This window comes from Pantherophis guttatus, chromosome 4 (assembly GCF_059756535.1).
Source record: "Pantherophis guttatus breed Tessera chromosome 4, ASM5975653v1, whole genome shotgun sequence".
NCBI classification, from domain to species: Eukaryota; Metazoa; Chordata; class Lepidosauria; order Squamata; family Colubridae; genus Pantherophis; species Pantherophis guttatus.
Genome location: NC_142066.1, coordinates 49,162,627 through 49,176,104, shown reverse-complemented (window position 1 = coordinate 49,176,104; position 13,478 = coordinate 49,162,627). Strand labels below are relative to the sequence as shown.

The 13,478-nt window shown below is 40.5% G+C and overlaps 1 protein-coding gene and 1 long non-coding RNA gene across 8 annotated transcripts in view; both read right to left on the bottom strand.

The window, feature by feature from the left end:
• The window catches only part of ASIC2 (acid sensing ion channel subunit 2), a 567,697-nt gene that overhangs the window by 467,546 nt on the left and 86,673 nt on the right, over positions 1–13,478 (bottom strand). The window lies entirely within an intron of this gene.
• LOC117664604 (uncharacterized) overlaps positions 7,906–13,478 on the bottom strand; it is a 44,038-nt gene continuing 38,465 nt past the window's right edge. Inside the window, exons 1-2 of one of the 4 annotated variants that reach the window (XR_004591116.2) lie at positions 8,318–8,480; positions 7,906–8,140 (exon numbers count right to left, since the gene is read on the bottom strand). This is a non-coding gene — a long non-coding RNA (uncharacterized LOC117664604). Of the gene's footprint in view, positions 8,141–8,317; positions 8,481–13,478 lie in introns of those variants that run through there. The other 3 variants (XR_009622570.1, XR_004591114.3, XR_004591115.3) reach the window with 3 other exon arrangements.

Here is a 13,478-nt window from a genome sequence, read left to right as displayed (position 1 = left end):
CCCAGGTCCTTTCCACCCCTAGTTACCATATGTGAGATGGATGGCTATATAAATAAATAAACAAATTAATAATGAAATAAAATTTGGCTATATGAATGCCTATTTTTTAAAAAACATACATATAAAAATATGGTATCTGAATGAAGCATCAGTTAGGAAGCACATAATCTCAGTTCCACTCAGTTCCATAAAATTCAGATGATGTGCAGTATTTACTCTATATATATTCTAAGTGCCAGGTTAATTAAGACATTGGATTTGGAGACTGTTTTTAATGCTACAGGGAGTGGAGCTGAGCCATGTTTGAAACTGAAGACATTATTTTTATAATGTAGATTTAGCTATAGTTATAAATTAAACTAATCCTGTTTCAGTCAAATGCTATTGTTAACCTCCTCCAATTTTGTCTGCAGTCTGGTCAAAAATCTCTGGTCCATCACCATGGAAACACAGAATTCCTTTATCTAAGGCACCAACACTCATTCCAAGCTTAGACTTAAAAGTGGAATGATGGCAGTGGAGGATACATATAAAGTCAATTCCTTTTCTCCCCAATCTAACTTTGAACTATAATATTCCTGCAAAATACCTAGCCCCCTAGCTCCTGCTACTAATTTGAGATTTTATTGGGAATTAAAACTCATCATCTTTCTAAATTCAACAGCTATGTGTTTCAGTCAAGACTGGAATTTTGGGTTGTTACTGCCAACATTAATGTCTATTTGTGAATAATGAATGTTTTAGAAAATGTTCTTTGTCACTAATGTAAAAAGCTTTCAATCACTTTGCAAAACACCCATTACAAGCTTCATGGACATTTCTAGTTTTGTAACTACCCATTAACATCAATGAAAATGTTTTTCTTAGGCGCAACCCAGCTTGTATTACTCACACTGCCAAATAAGGATTTCTCTGAAATACCAAAACTTGGTTATTTCAACCCCAAACAAAGTTGGAACACTAAATATATATATATATATATTATTTTCATTTTTATCTCTTAGTTTTTGAGATCAATAAAGCAATTTCAATCTCAACTGCTGTAAAACTAATCTGACAATGTTCAGTAGTGGATCTACTTTGTCTAAAACTAACTTACTGTTCATCTAACATATGAACCTGAATAAACTAGTCTTTCAACTTTGTAACTAGATGCATAATAGCATGCATTTTTAAATATAGTATTATTATTTGTAACTTCCTCCTTCAATAACCAAGCCAAGGTATCACAAAAAGTTCAGATGCAGAGAGAATTAGAAAAGTAGTTTGTACAGAAGGAAAATTTGATAAAAATTTAAATGAGCAGAAGGAGAAATATAGTATAAGGAAATTAAAGGGTCAAAAATGGAATGTCTGTACGGTAGGGCAAAGATGAAATTCTGAATCTAATCTTATACTTTTACTCAGTTTTCATAAATCCATTAGAGAAAGGAGTTGTTCATTGACCTTGGGGGACGATCATATGTAAAATTCAACCCTGTTTTGCATACACAGGATATAATAATGTCAACACAGAAGTTATCTTTTTTATCTGTTATGGACACCCTTGCCAATGGATGGATGGATTCAGGGGTGGGTTCTAAAATTTTTTACTACCGGTTCTGTGCACGTGGCTTGATAGTCATGTGACAATTATTTAGGATTTAGTAGAGGTACTGGTCTACCAGGCTTTTAACTGCTTGCAGAGCTTTACCAGTCTACTCATTTGTTTTTAGAGGCACCGGTCTACCCATTTGTTTTTGGAGGCACTGGTCTACCCATTTATTTTTGCAGGCACCGGTCTACCCATTTGTTTTTGGAGGCACTGGTCTACCCATTTATTTTTGCAGGCACCGGTCTACTCATTTATTTTTGCAGGCACCGGTCTACTCATTTGTTTTCTTTTAACACTGATCAGCTGTAGGGCGGCCCTTTGAAGCCCCACGTCAAAAGTTTAAACAGTTTTTTCCCTCTAGCCGATCAACTGGGACTCAGGAGGCAGCCATAGATTGGGAGTGGAGCCAAATAAAAGGTAAGAATAATGCAGGGGGGCGGGGAACATGGGGGGCCCAAAACTGGTTCAGTGATGTCATATCGTCACTGCTACCAGCTCGGCGGAACTGGGCGGAACCAGGAGGAACCCACCACTGGATGGATGGGTGGATGGATAGATGGGTGGGTGGGTGGGTGGGTGGATAGATAGATAGATAGATAGATAGATAGATAGATAGATAGATAGATGATGGATGGAAAGAGAGAGGGATAGGCACAGACACAGATAGACACAGACACAGACAGACAGACAAGCCATCCAACTCACTCAAGAAACTCTGAGAAGCTAGCAACATTTCCAGATTTGAAAATAACAGTATAAATAACTAGAAAAAAACAAAACATAATCAAATGAAAAATGGCAATTCAAAGTGGAAACTTATGAACCACATAGACTTCAATAGACCAAATGGTTCCGTCCCAGGCACCTGATGGACCCCGAAAGGTTCCTGACGGAGCTTGGGCCGTTTCCTGAGACTCTGGCACACGACTCGACTGAAGAGCTGGTGGCCGCCTGGGAGAGTGCGGCCACCGGAGCTTTGGACCGCGTCGTGCCTTTGCGGCCTCTGACCAGATGCCGATCTCAATTGGCTCCTTGGTTCTCTGAGGAGCTGAGAGAGATGAAGCGTCGGAAAAGACGCCTAGAGAGCATTTGGAGGACTAGTCAATCTGATTCCGACCGGACACAGGTGAGGTCTTATATCAAGACCTACCTAGTGGCGATAAAAGCGGCGAAATCTAACCATTTTTCCGCTCTTATCGCATCTGCAGAGAACCGCCCAGCCGCCCTGTTTAGGGTGACCCACTCCCTTCTTCGGGGGGGAGTGCGGGAAGATCCCTTGCAAGGCCGCGCTGAGGATTTTGTGCAATTCCTGCATGATAAAGTCGCTCGGATTCGGGATGGCTTGGACTCCGATTGGATGAGTCCAGGGGAGGAGACAGGGGCAGGCCTTGAGAATATTATCTGGGAGGAGTTTGATCCTGTGGCTCCCGAAGATGTGGACAGGGTTCTGGGTAGGATTAGTGCCGCCACATGTTTATTGGACCCGTGTCCCTCCTGGTTGGTACTGGCCTCCCGGGAGGTTACACGAGGCTGGCTCCAGGGGATTATAACTGCTTCTCTGAGTGAGGGTGCCTTTCCCGCCGCCTTGAAAGAGGCGGTGGTGAGGCCCCTCCTCAAGAAGCCTTCCCTGGACCCGGCTGAATTAGTTAACTACCGTCCGGTCTCCAACCTTCGTTTTGTGGCGAAGGTTGTTGAGAGTGTGGTGGCACGACAACTGCCCGGGCACCTGGATGAAGCTATCTATCTAGACCCGTGCCAGTCGGGCTTCAGGCAGGGGCACAGCACAGAAACGGCATTGGTCGCGTTGGTGGATGATCTCTGGAGGGCTCGGGACAGGGGTTGCTCCTCTGTCCTAGTCCTATTAGATCTCTCAGCGGCTTTTGATACCATCGACCATGGTATCATGCTGCGGCGGTTAAGAGGGTTAGGAATAGGGGGCACCGTTCTGCGGTGGTTCTCCTCCTTCCTCTCCAACCGCTCGCAGTTCGTGTTGGCAGGGGGGCAGAGGTCGATCTCGAGGCATCTCGCATGGGGAGTGCCACAAGGGTCGGTCCTCTCGCCCCTTCTGTTCAACATTTATGTGAAGCCACTGGGTGAGATCATCCGTGGTTTTGGGGTGAAGTGTCATCTGTACGCTGATGATACTCAGCTGTACATCTCCACCCCAGACCACCCCAACGATGCCCTTGATGTGATGTCTCGCTGCCTGGAGGCCGTGCGGGTCTGGATGGGGAGGAACAGGCTCAGACTCAACCCGTCCAAGACCGAGTGGCTGTGGCTGCCGGCGTCCCGATATAGTCAGCAGGTGCCATCGCTGACTATTGGGGGTGAATCTTTGCCCCCCACAGAGAGGGCTCGCAATCTGGGTGTCCTCCTGGATGCACGGCTGTCTTTAGAAGAGCATATGACGGCCGTGGCCAGGGGGGGCTTTTATCAGGTTCGCCTGATCCGCCAGTTGCAGCCCTTTCTGGACCGGGACGCCTTGCGCACGGTCACTCATGCCCTTGTCACCTCCCGGCTGGACTATTGTAATGCTCTCTACATGGGGCTCCCCTTGAAGAGCACTCGGAGGCTCCAACTGGTCCAGAATGCGGCCACGCGGGTGGTTATGGGCGCAACTCGTTGTGCCCGCGTGACACCCCTCCTGCGCGAGCTGCACTGGCTCCCAGTGGTCTTCCGGGTGCGATTCAAGGTGTTGGTTACCACCTTTAAAGCGCTCCATGGCATAGGACCCGGGTACCTTCGAGACCGTCTTCTGCCACCAATAGCCTCCCACCGACCAGTCCGCTCCCACAGAGAGGGTCTCCTCAGGGTGCCATCAGCCAAGTTATGTCGGCTGGCGACACCCAGGGGGAGGGCCTTTTCTGTGGGAGCCCCAGCCCTGTGGAATGAACTGCCCCCGGAAATACGCAAGATCTCCGACCTCCGAGTGTTTCGTTGCGCACTGAAGACCCTGTTGTTCCGCCAGGCGGGGCTATCAACTTAATAATTTTAATTGGGGTATTTTAAATGTTTGGGGTTTTAAATCGGCCAAATCTATGTAATTATTTTAATTTTTAATTATTGTTGTGTGTTGTGTTTTTAAATTGGCTGTACACCGCCCTGAGTCCTTCGGGAGAAGGGCAGTATAGAAATAAAATTATTTATTTATTTATTTATTATTTAATAACTTCCCAACTTTTGTGCCTTGGCAGGCAGGCAGGTCTAATTTCTTTCCCAGAAAGCAAGCAGGATTTGGGACATGCAGATGTAAAGTAAGGTGTTCCAGAGGGCAGGTATCGTGATAGAATTATCTCAGCCTTTATGGGAAGAAGAGGAAGGTTTATATTCCAAAGTGGTGCCATTGGTGCTTACCAATTTCTTGCCCTTCCTAGTTCTTTATATTAAAAACATAATTTTAGAAATTGGAAGCCCTAGCACATTGAAAAACGAAGAGCCACCCATCAGCATCATATTTATTTACAAAAATGTCTCTGAGTCTGAGCTCCAAAGAGGTCACATACATTTCCTATGGAGATAAAATTATAAACGGATAGTTACAGATTGGCCATGAGCCCAGCTACCTAGAAAATGTTAAGCAAGGATAGTATAGAATGTTATGCAGAATGGGGATAAGAGATTATGGCAGGTAATACCCGATAAGGTGATGTTTGTAAATAGTTATGTCCCCTTTGACAGACATTTTGCGAATGGACATGGAATCTCAGCAGGCATTTTGCAAAAAAAATTATCAAAGTCTTAATAAGCTGAAAGTCTGAAAGGACTAGGACCCCTAGGAGGAGTAACTGACAAATCTTATCTCTTCCACCTGCAGTCGCAGGTCTCCATATTGTTCTTGCAATTCAACAGCTATAAGTAGCAGAGAAGGTTTACCTGATCATTTAAATATTTATTTATTTATTTATTTATTTATTTATTTATTTAGTTATTTAGTTAGTTAGTTAGTTAGTTAGTTAGTTAGTTAGTTAGTTAGTTAGTTATTTGTCATATTTCTATGCCGCCCATTCTCCAAGGACTCTGGGCGGCTTACACCAAAGACAGTATACTAAATAGTATATTGCCCCCTAACAATCTGGGTCCTCATTTTACCCACCTCGGAAGGATGGAAGGCTGAGTCAACCTTGAGCCGGTGAGATTTGATCCACTGATCTGCTGAACTAGCAGTCAGCTGAAGTAGCTGCAGTACTGCACCCATAACTTAGAGCTTCCTGGCCTCCTTTTCCTGCATATAACTGGAATCTAGAGTCAAATTAATCTTCCCACTGCAGAGCACCAAGTACTTGGCTTGCGGCCTGCAACGTCATCCAAAACGGCTTGCAGCAACTTGCCTATTTCAAAGCAGTGCTCCCTGCCATTAATCTGCTACAGCAATGACATTATAATGTGTGGTGCATCATTGCCTCTTCCAAGCTACCCTTCAAAAAGAGATACATTGGGTAATTGCTGCCCTCATCGATCAATGTGGAGTTCTTTAAATATGCAGCAACTAAAATCTATTCAGACTTCAATTTCTGCATAGTAGAGTGATAATAATAACAAGAAAAATAGATTTTGGCATGCACCGAGATCTTCTGCAGCTTCAGATTTAATAGATTTTGGCATGCATCGAGATCTTCTGCAGCTTCAGAGAGGACATTGTCCAATAGCTCAGACAAAGAGACTATTAACTTGGACAATTTTAAAGTACAGGATGATCTCAAAATAATATCCTGCATCAGGGATGAAACCAAGGTCGTATGGAGCTAGTCATCTGGATTAGGCAGGGCCCTGTCCTAGAGAAATACTAGCATCCTGTTTGCTTTGATAACAGGAATGATAATGGAAAGGAGAGGACTATATCAGCTTCTACACATACCAAACAGACTTGTGGCTTTCTATGGGAGGCATTAATAACAGTAACATAGTTATTTGCCGCTACTTGGTCCACTTGAGAGCATTTGTTTATTATTTGCTGGCATCTATGAGCTTAAATGGCATTAGCCCACCCCATTTCAAATTAAAACAATCCCAGACACCCTTCTGCCTTTCCTCTTCAGCTCATTTTGTTAACTTTTTTCAAGTAATAAATATAAATGTAGAAAAGGACAGTGGAGAAAATCCAGGTATTTCTGAATGGAAGGGGAAATCTCAGGTGTGTAACAAAATAGAGGGTTTTGGCAATGGTAAACAGCCCCATCCTGTAAATTCAGAGGAAACATTGCAAAACTACTACAGCCTTTTCTCTGACATAACTTCCAGGGTTAATCAGCTCAACCTCCATTAAGCTCTTGAAGCCCCATGGCAAGAGCAATGCAGTCTTTGAAAAGACCCCGACTACCACAAATAAGCATCAAACATTAAATATAAAGGTGTCTTGCATCACTTCAACGCTTATGCCTTTTTTTCCTCTCACAATACATTCCCTACCTCAATGCATAACTGCCCAAAGGATATATCGGATCAGATGAAGCACCATAGTGATCCTTACTGACAGTTTTCCCAGACTGCAAATGGTTCACTCAGAGAATGGTTGTTTGCTTAAAAACCATCTATTAATTTCAGGAGATAGACAAACTTATATGTTTTTATACTTTATAGAATTAGGACAATTAATGGTAGGCAGGCCTTTCAGCAACTATTCCCATAACAATAAAATGGCACTCCCCTATTTGCAGCAGTACACTGTATAGACAAACGTCCCATCCAGGCTCCGTCTGAAAATTTAACCAGAACATCTGGTTGATTACTTGGACTTTTCATGAACTAGGATTCCAATTTCCAGCTCAGTTTTTTAGCTATCTGTGTTTACTTATCTTGTGCTTTAACTCCTCCTGCTAGTGATTCAGCTTTTATGATAACTGAAAAGCTCCAGTGAGTTTGTTGCTTACACCTTTGAGTGCTGCTAACTGGAGGCCCCAAAGTTCTGTTGCTCCTTGTCCCTGAATCAGTATCTACTCATTTTGCCCTTACTGAGCAAGCATTGCGAACAACAAACAAGTTTTTGTTGGTCAGTTCTACTCCTTCTGTGTGGATAGAAACCAAATGGAAAAAGACAAAAATGAAGAAGACAGTGGGACAGAAAGGTTCCACTGAGCCTGTCAGCCATGTAACATTTGAAACCAACACTGGTGAGAATATCCTAACATGCAATCTATTCATTCATTCATTCATTCATTCATTCATTCATTCATTCAATTTTGAGGCCATATAACTCCACTATAACTGTAAACTGCCCAGAATCACTCAGACAGTGAGATGGGCATTGTTTAAATTTGATAAATAAATCCTGGTAGATTACAATTTTAAAAATTAAGAGAAAACAAGATACAATAGCCCTCCACTTACATCTATTTGTTGAACAACCATTTACAATTATGGCAGTGTTGGGGGTGGGGGGAAAGGATGTACCACTTATCCTTGACATTCTGGATATCGCAGCCAGTCAAGTGATCACAATCCAATTGCTCAGGTACCCAGCTCACAATTACAACACTGCAGGGAGCTACAGTCATATGATCACTATTTCCAGTCTTTCCTGTTGGCTTCCCATAAAGATGATTAACTCTGCTGGGGAAACAAGCAGAGAAGGTCACAAATCACTCTGGTAACTCATTTCCATTTTTTCTCCTGCTTGCAGAAGCCATTTGCTTACAAATGGTCTCCCACACCACTCCCAAGACCTCCTGCAACATCTGTGGCCTGTGCTGGCCCTCCTAGTTCCTTCCCCAGTCTCCTCTGACTCACATAAGGCCTTCCCTGGCTCTCCCATGGCCTCTCCCATTCCATGGCACCCCCACATTCCTAACCTGCTCCTCCTCATAATTTAACCACTCAGGAGTCCTGGGGTTACGATGGCAACAGAGACTGCTGGGATTGCTGTTGTGAAGCGGTACAGCTATGGGACATTGTGCTTTATGACCACATCATTTAGCAACAGTTATCCCAATCCCAAATTGCCTTCAAAACTCAAGGACTACCTATAGCAAAAAACATATATCAAAGAAAGAAAATACAGTGGACTAGGTGATAGAATAAAGAATATTCTGTACTGTTTTGTTCTGTTCACTTTCTGTTCTACTCTTCTCTATTCTATTGTTATTACCTGTGTGATAGTATCTAGCCACTGTGTCTTCTGCCAGCCTTTGCTTTTTAATTGCTTTTTAATTTTTTTCCCAAGCATCAAGGACTTCTTCCATGGCTCCTGCCTTTATATTATGTTCCCCAAATATTTAAGATTTAGCTTCATATTAACTTCATGTTAATACTTAAAGCATACAGGCTGATTTTATTTCCTTTAGTTTTTAATTAGTCTTGCAGTCCAAGATATGCTCAACAAACATTCAAAGGCAATGTTTTTTTCTTTGCTAAGTCTGCTTTTGTAAGTCATATCTTGTAATGGCAAACCATGGCCTTGACAATAAGGACCTTTATTATTATCTTGTCTTTGAACTTCAATATTTTTTCTTCTGTCATATTATTTCTTCAAGCAACTGGCATCTCTTGATTTCAAGGCTATGATCACTATCTGAATTCTTGAGCCTATGAAAATATGCTATCACTTCAACTTGCCATATAATGTATTGGCAATGTCTATGATGTGTGTATGTGTGTAGTATATACAGTATATGTGAATATATATAGTATATTTAGTGTTTGTGTGTATAAAATTGTATATACATGTTTATGTGTACGTATATATTACAGAGAGAGTGAGAGAGTACAGCAAACCAGCTTTTCCATTCTTTCTTTCATTTTCAATAAAAAAAATTCTTAAGTCTTTCTTGTTTCCAGCCTTCAAAGTCATAATAGTTTATGCTATGGTCAGACTTCACTATGTTCTGACTCTGCTCATTCCAACTTTTTCCAGACACCACCAATATGGGCTTCTACAGAGTTTGAACTGCTGCACTATTGTAATGGTATTACAATAGATTGGGTACACAGGAAAAACAGCAGCAGCCATTCCTGCTAAGAGTTGGTAGATGAGATATCAAATGGAATAATACCCTTTCCTGGCACAAATACACATTTTTCTTTGTCTATTTATGCTGCAAGGAAAGTTTGAAGGAACTGGATGGAAGGAACTAGCACTTATGGAGGGAGCTAGCAATGAAGCTGATGAGAGCCTAGCGTTCACCTTAATGTTATTGATTCCAATATTGTCCCTTCCCTGCTGAATCTTTTTCTACTGTAACCCCAAGCATTTAATTAACTTCACTGTTCAGTCATACTGAAAATAGCAGGCTAGAAGCCTGGTTTAGTAAACAAACCACATTTTCTAACCTGAAAATTTGCAAGAATGTTTCTATGTTTAATTATGTATCCTTGCTTTGTGCACACATTTAGTACTCTTAGTATTTGCTATATTATGAGCAATTACAAATATAATACAGTGTTTTCCCAAAAATAAGACCGGGTCTTATATTAATTTTTGCTCCAAAAAATGCATTAGGGCTTATTTTCTGGTTAGGTCTTATTTTGGGGGAAATACATCCCCAAATCCATCTGGCTGACATCTTAACTGGGGCTTATTTTGGGGGTAGGGCTTATATTACGAGCATCCTGAAAAATAATGCTAGGACTTATTTTCCAGTTGGGTCTTATTTTCAGGGAAACAGGGTATATATATTCATGCTTTGATTTCTTTGCACTTAGTGATTGGAGCCAAATGTGAATAGGCTTCTATGGTGATATGTATGATTAATATCTTTCGCCAAATCACAAATTGGACTTTGGATAAGTATAAATGCTATGTCATTTCCAATCTCAGATTAATCTCTATTAAAAAGAAGTGGATAGGGAGAACCCAATACAGCTTTTCTTTCTGTTTTGGAAGCTATGTTCCACACTGTGAACAAACACAGGTTGGTGGCAACTCAGGACATTCCAAATATATTCAGGGACACTTATGGATTACTTATATTATAAAATATTTCTACTGTATATATGGAAATATTCTTGAGATAGTTAACAATATTTTGAAACAATAAATTAAAATACCACATTCAGAAACCATACCAAATATTAATAGAAAATATTCACTAAGGAACAATTAAATCAGTGAATACTAAAGCTGAGAAATACAGCTAGTTCTCAACTTATGGCCATAACTGAGCCTAAAATTTCTGTTGTTAAGCAAGACAGATGTTAAATGAGTTTTGCGTCATGTTATGACCTTTCTTGCCATAGTTGTTAAATGAATCATTGCAGTTGTTACATCAGTAACATAGTTGTTAAGGGAATCTGGTTCCTTCATTGACTTTGCTTGTCAGAAGGTGCAAAAGGTAATCCTCGGACACTGCAACCATCATAAATATGAGCCAATTATCAAGCATCCAAATTTTGATCACATGACCATGGGGATGCTGCAACTGTCGTAAGTGTGAAAAATGGTCATAAGTCACTTTTTTCAGTGCCACTGTAACTTCAAAAAGTCACTAAATAAATGGTTGTAAATCAAGGACTACCTATAATAGAGGAATATGCACAATCAACTATCTAAGTACAATTGATAAGATGATCCAATTCATTTAGCCTTAACCCAATTTTGTTTATATATCGATAAATTATCTGTTATTTGGGTATTGCTTATCATTTAGCACATTACTATTATAATAACAATAGTTTTGGGGGATGATACTTTGCATCTTCTGGGGTGGCTAGCCTTTGATTGAACTGCTTTGTTAATGAAACCAATGTGAGCAGACTTTTTTATTTTAAAATATAATATTTATTGAGTTTCCAAGTTAAAAAACACAATACAAAAAAAAAAAGCACAATACACAAAAAAAAAAAAACCAAAAAACTATAAAACACACAAAGACAAACACATCAAAATTACATTACTCATAACAGCTTTTCCTACATCGGTATCTCTTATCCTATTTAACTTCTATATACAGTAGAATCTGTGAGCAGACTTTGAAATGACACCAACGTGAACAGACTATTTGTTTCCTGCTCAGGAAGGCTGAACCATAAAGGTGATGGACAAGACCGTGGTACCAAGTTGCTCAGGAAGGATTTTAGTAAGGAGGAATGTTCATAAGAAAAAGGTACTAGCCAACCTTGCAATCATTAGCTGAACTATGGTTATTCATAAAGATAAAGATGTTAGTTTATCTTGTAATCTTTAGCTTGCAGATTTTAGCAGAAATGTGTTTCTATAAAGATGCAATACAGTATATTGCTCTTAATAGCTGGTTTATAATAATGTGTGTTTCCATGATTTGTTCATGGCAATGTGTGCTTTTCAAATTGTATAAAAAGGATCCACTCCAAGCTAGGTTGTATAAAAATGATCCAACCCCAAGTTAGGTTATCCATTTGGAATTTGCTTCACCACTATCCTTCTATTTGCAAATAAAAGCTTTATTTTCTTTTGCATCTGTCTGGTATGGTTATTGGGCCTGTGTCCCAGGTAAAAGAACCCAAGCTTTCTGGGACAACATAGTATTAAATGATATCTTGGACCTCACTAGCGAGAGGAAACCCCAAAGATAAAGTACGAAATGTGTGAATGCTTTTTTTCCTCCTGCTATTCAAGAGAATTGGGATTCTAGAGAATATTCCTTCCAAAATAACAACAAATTGCAGGGAAAATGCTCCATCATCAAGGTCACACCAAAAACTAAAAGACTGATTTTACCAGACTAAATTAATGATTATCCAGTTTGTCATAGTCTAGAAACAATCTTATGAGAATCATCCAGTTGTTCAGGTTACCTTGGGTATTAGAAATAAAAACCAGCACTTTTAAATGTTCCTGGAAGATAGCCATTGTACATCTTTAACTCCTGTAAAAATTTGTCCCTTGTAACAATAACTAATTACCAGTCAAGTTGTTGAATTTTAACCCAACTCATGTTTTTAAAGGCACCACATTTACAATATAGATTATAATAATCTAGCCTATGGTACAATCGGCAGATATTCTCAGGGGTCTTTACGAAAATTGTGTGATATTTGTTGTTGTTAGTTGCAAAGTCGTGTTCGACCCATCACGACCCTGTGGACAACATTCCTCCAGGCCTTCCTGTCCTCTACCATCCTCTAGAGTCCATTTAAGCTCACGCCTACTGCTTCAGTGACTCCATCCAGCCACCTCATTCTCTGTCGTCACCTTCTCCTTTTGCCCTCAATCTTTCCCAGCATTAGGCTCTTCTCCAGTGAGTCCTTCTTTCTCATTAGATGGCCAAAGATTTGAGTTTCATCTTCATCTGCCTTCTAAAGAGCAGTCAGGGCTGATCTCCTCTAGGACTGACCGGTTTGTTTGCCTTGCACTCCAAGGGACTTCTCCAGCACCATAGTTCAAAGGCCTCAATTCTTTGGCGCTCAGCCTTTCTTATGGTCCAACTTTCACAGCCATACATTGCAACTGGGAAAACCATAGCCTTGACTACACGCACTTTTGTTGCCAGGGTGATTTCTCTGCTTTTTAGTATGTGCGTGAGATAGGCCCATCTTATTGGCCCATCATACAGATAGAGGGAGAGGATTACCTGAGCCTTGTAAGGAAAAATCTAAACAATCCTATTCAACCATCACATTCTACTTTGTGATATACTTTTCTGTAGTTCTGTACTACAGAATTAGGTAATGTTTTGCAATCCATACAAGCTGTTCTAACTGTGCTTTATTTGCTGAATTATACTATATTCCTAAAAGCAAGGATGAAACTGATGAAAACTGTAGTATAAATTATAAAATGGCTTAACATGGTTTTAAAAAGAAAAAAAACAAAAAGAATCCCACTAAAAGCTGATAAAAATGCAAGATCCCAATCCTGCCCATCTAAGGCAGTTCCCATCTATTTTTTATTACTGCTCCTGCCACTGTGGCCTTTGGCTCACAAAAAAATTAAGTATGATTCAAATCTGTCAAAGAATTGCCTACTTGCTTCCAG